Source organism: Amblyomma americanum, chromosome 7, assembly GCF_052857255.1.
Source record: "Amblyomma americanum isolate KBUSLIRL-KWMA chromosome 7, ASM5285725v1, whole genome shotgun sequence".
In the NCBI taxonomy this organism is placed as follows: domain Eukaryota; kingdom Metazoa; phylum Arthropoda; class Arachnida; order Ixodida; family Ixodidae; genus Amblyomma; species Amblyomma americanum.
Window position 1 is genome coordinate 130,155,936 of NC_135503.1, and position 5,151 is coordinate 130,161,086.

The following is a 5,151-nucleotide window of genomic DNA, read 5'->3' on the forward strand; positions in this document are numbered from 1 at the left end:
GGTTGTCCACTGCCGGGGTAGCCTCTGAGAGTTTAGCGTGCAGTTCGGTATCTTTGAGTTGGGAGATGATGGGTCGGGACCATGTAGTGTAAACCTGATCTGCTATAGGGGTAGGGTTAGTGTAGTTGGATCATAATTTGGTGCAGTCAAGAAGTGCTGCTTTAGTTGGGAGTCTTGTAAGGGGTTTGGTGCAGCGGTTCTTAACAACTTTCCCATGTATTCCTGCTGTAGTGGCCCTCCAATAGCTGGAGAATGTAGCCACTCTCACCAATTACTCGGTACATGAGGAGGACGTGCAGAGCCGCCTCTGCGGGCATAAAAATATTACGTCGTCTCCGGCGGACCTTGATTACAAAGCGATTGTCTCCTATGTAATGGTGACGATCCTTCCTCTACGCAAGCAGGACCCCCATGTGTTTACAGCTCTTCCAAACTTTCAAACTCCACATTTGCAGACTTATTCAGTCACGCGTTAAAGGTGGCGAACAGGGACCCGCTCATGATCGTTGGGGACTTAATTTAATGCCCCCAGCCCATTATGGGGGTACATATGTGTTGTAAAGTGACGTCAGCCGCAATCAGACTGCCTTGAAAGCGCTGACGGCACGTGCGTTTATCGTTTGATATCCTTCCCTTGTTCTCCCTTTCCCCTTTCCCCCTCTCTGTTTTGTATATATACGCTCCGAGCCGGAAGCAAAAAAGATTCATGTTGCAACCTTCGAACGGCGTACTGTCGTATACAGTAAGACACGCCACGTGTGTCGTAACGATGTAACAGTGGCGACGAGGCCAGAAAGAACCCTTGAGGTGAAAAATGATGTAAGCCAAGCAGTTAGGCAGGAAACAGCGGCCGCGGAAATACCGACCATGGCTCATCATCAACTACCGGAATACGATGACCAGTCCGACAACTGGAAGGCATACATCACGAAGGTAGAAGCTTGTTTTGAGGCAACAGGCGTCAGCGACTCGGGAAAGAAGAGGGCGTTGCTGGTAGCAGCATTGAGTACGCGCACCGTGCAAGTGCTCTCAGGACAGGTTGCACCGAGGAAGCCAAACTCGCTGACGTACGAGGAAGAAGTCAAAGTTTTGGATGCCTACTTCGACCCCAAGCGTCATGAAATAACGGAGAGCTATCGGTTCTTCAATCGCTGCCAGTTGGAAGGTGAGCCCATTCAACAGTTCATCGTTGAAGTTCGCCGGATTGCGGATGGCTGTAATTTCGGTGACATGCTAGACCGGATGCTTCGCGACAGAATCGTCTGTGGCGTGAGGTCAAGCGCTATTCAGAAGCAGCTATTAGCGAAAACAGATTTGACGTTGAAGGAGGCTGAAACAATTGCCATACCAGCAGAAGCAGCGGAAAACGATACAAAGAAGCTGTCTTCTGACATTGAACCCGTACTCAAGGTCAATGCACGACAAGCTGATGAACTGGTGTCAGTATGTGGGCGTTGCGGAAGTAAGAAACACAACAGAAACGCCTGCGGCTGGGCGAAAGCGAGGTGTTACCGCTGTGGTGTATACGGCCATCTGGCGAAGATGTGCCAAAGCGACGTGCGGAAAGCACGCCCAAAGGCATGTTCAGAATGCAGGCAAGGAGAAGCGTTTGCAGTAACAGCGGATGTTACTGAGGAAAATGGAGACGATGCGCACATTTGGACACTAACCGCACCCTTCAATGGTCGGCTACCACCACCTATTCTTCGTACTTTCACATGCTGTGGCATTGACGTACCTATGATTGTGGACACCGGCTCACCCATCTGTGTTGTGTCCAAAGAGATTTTTGAGAAAAACCGTGAACATTGGCCGTAATTAGAACCCGCATTCATTAAACTGTCCTGTTATCTTGGACAACTTCCAGTATTAGGGAAACTGAGTATGTCAGTGTCCTACAACGACAAGGAGGTCAAGAGTTCCTTGATGGTCCTGAACTGTTCAGGTCCGAGCCTTTGTGGACGGGAGTTGATTTCCAAGTTCAATGACGCAGGAACCTCGGTGTTGAACGTATCAGTGCAACAAAACTCTGGTCCAGGAAGCAGCCATACCCCCGCCATGCATGCCGTCCTGTCAGAGTTCAAAGACGTTTTCAGCCCCGAGCTGGGCCTAATTGACGGACACCCTGTTCATCTGAAGCTCAAGGAAGGCGCCATGCCGAAATTTTGTAAGGCCCGTTCCCTTCCATTTGCTTTACGCGACAAATTTTCGAAAGAGATTGATAGGCTCGTAACGCTTGGAGTACTGTCACCTGTAACGCACGCCGAATGGGCTACTCCCATTGTGCCTGTAATGAAGAAGAACGGCGAGGTTAGAATCTGCGTTGATTTTAAGGTGACCTTGAATCCCGTCTGTGAACTGGAGCAGTACCCGTTGCCAGCTATTGATGACATCTTCGCATGCCTGAACGGTGGGGACTGCTTCAGCACGCTGGATTTAAGAGACGCGTATAACCAAGTCCCCCTCGATGAGGACTCAAGGAAGATGTGCGTAATCAATACACACCGCGGGTTGTTTTGCTACAACCGACTGCCGTTCGGCATAGCTTCCGCGCCTGCCATCTTCCAGCGGAAAATAGAAACAGTTCTGCAGGGCCTGACCGGTGTTCAGGCTTACCTTGACAACGTTTTGGTATCAGAAAAACTTGGTAGCACCGACAGATTACGACAAGTACTGCAGCGTTTTCGTGAGCATGCAGTGAAGCTCAGACTTGAGAAATGCAGCTTTCGCCAAGAGGCAGTGACGTATCTGGGTCATAAAATTGATCGTGAAGGTCTGCATGCGATAGAGAAGCATGTTGAAGCAATCGCGCAAGCCCCCAACCCACAAAATGTTCAGCAGTTGAGGTCGTTTCTGGGCATGATTATATTTTATTCGAAGTTCGTACCCAACATGTCTTCCGTACTTGCACCGCTGTACAAGTTATTGGAGAACAGCACACGTTGGTTCTGGGGACATGCGCAAGAAGCAGCTTTTCGTGCAGCAAAAAAAAATGCCTTCGGAAGCGGCTGTGCTGGCTCACTATGATCCCGAGAGGCCCCTCAAGCTAGAGTGTGACGCTTCACAGGACGGAATAGGTGCCGTGCTTTTCCATACATTTGGAAAGGTAAACAAACCTGTCGGGTTCCGTTCTAGGACGCTAACAAGGGCTGAGAAAAATTATTCCCAGCTTGAGAGGGAAGCCCTTGCTCTTGTGTTTGGAGTGTCCAAATTCCGTGATTATCTCGTAGGCCGAGAATTTGTATTGGTCACCGAACACCAGCCGCTCGTGGGCCTGCTGAAGGCGGATCGACCAACTCCAGCATTGGCAGCCGCCAGAATACAGCGCTGGGCGCTGTACTTAGGCGGATTCCGCTATCAGCTTCAATACTCTCCTGGTAAACAACTCCTCAACGCTTACGCCCTTAGTAGACTGCCACAACGGACGTCTGAGCCGAAGCCACCAGAAGCGGACCCACCAGACTATCTGCTGGCCTTGCGTGTGTTCGATGAGGGAACTGTGTCAGTTGAGGAGCTAAGGCAGTTGACTGCGGGCGACCCTGCTCTGAGTCAAGTTATGCGATTCACCAAGAACGGTTGGCCGCCCTGCGCGAAAGACTTGAACACGAGTGTCGCACCTTTTTTTTGACAAGAAATTTTAGCTTTCTTTGGCCCACGGGTTGTTATACTGGGGCCGGCGAGTAGTCGTTCCCATGGAGGCGCGACGTCGCATCTTATACCTTTTGCATGAGACGCACCAGGGATCGTCCGCTATGAAGGCGGTTGCTAGATCGTCATTCTGGTGGCCAGGGTTAGATCGCGAAATAGAGGCAGTGACAGCGTCATGTCAGAGTTGTGTCCAAAACCTGCCCATGCCAGCTACAGCAACGCCAAAAGGCTGGCCCGCTACTGTTGAAAAATGGGCAAGGGTACATATCGATTTGGCGGGACCTATTGCAGGGAACATGATACTCGTGGTCGTGGACGCATACAGTAAGTGGATTGAAGCTGTGCCACTCCGACAAGCAAACGCGTCATGCACAATCAACTGCCTGCGCGGTATCTTCTGGAGATTTGGCGTGCCACGAACCATCGTATCCGATAATGGAACGCAGTTTACCGCTGACGAGTTCGCTACTTTTGTCAAGAGGAACAACATAACACATCTGCGCACAGCTGTATATCACCCTCAATCGAACGGCCTAGCAGAAAGGGCTGTCAGGACAATTAAGGACGGCCTCAAGAAGATTGGTGAGGGGCGGCTGGAAGATAATATAAACAAGCTCCTTTTCAATTACAGAAGGACACCTAACCGCTCTGGAAAATCGCCGTCAGAGCTGCTCTTCGGATATAAGATTCGATCCCGTTTAGACACATGTTTCCCCCCTGTACACGCAGGGCCAGCGAACGAAGCAGACGAGTGGCCACTGCCATTGCCTGAAGCTACCGTGTACGCCCGCAACTTCGGATGGGGTGAGAAATGGACTCCAGGAATTGTAGAGTCTACAACAGGCTCTCGGATGGTGAGCATTCGAACACCAGCCGGATCAGTAAGACGACATGTTGACCAGGTGCGGGACCGGGAAGATGCGACGCCACCGTTTGGTAAAGACCAAGAAGCGGCAAAACGAGACTCGAGAACAGGTACTCCTAGCGACTACCCACTGTTGCCGAGAACGCCAGCCGAACAAGGGGGCATAACAAAACCTGAGCATGAACTTCAGCGGGAACTCGCAGGGAGCAACGCTGAACCCGTCAGATCACCCCAAGCCTTGCGGCGCTCTACACGTCAAAGAAAACCAGTACAGCGACTTCACTATTAAGGAAGAAGAGATGTTGTAAAGTGACGTCAGCCGCAATCAGACTGCCTTGCAAGCGCTGACGGCACGTGCGTTTATCGTTTGATATCCTTCCCTTGTTCTCCCTTTCCCCTTTCCCCCTCTCTGTTTCGTATATATACGCTCCGAGCCGGAAGCAAAAGAGATTCATGTTGCAACCTTCGAACGGCGTACTGTCGTATACAGTAAGATACGCCACGTGTGTCGTAACGATGTAACAATATGTGAAGAAAAACGAGGACGCAAACTGGCGAAATCTGCGTCAACGTTGGGTCTTCCTCTTCACACGGACCTGGACAACCCCCTCGCAATGGGAACTATTTTGCACGCGACA

At 50.9% G+C, this 5,151-nt stretch overlaps 1 pseudogene; it reads left to right on the forward strand.

Moving 5' to 3' along the window:
* Positions 1 to 867: 867 nt before the first annotated feature.
* On the forward strand, positions 868 to 4,913 carry LOC144097461 (uncharacterized; annotated as a pseudogene).
* Positions 4,914 to 5,151: the final 238 nt, after the last annotated feature.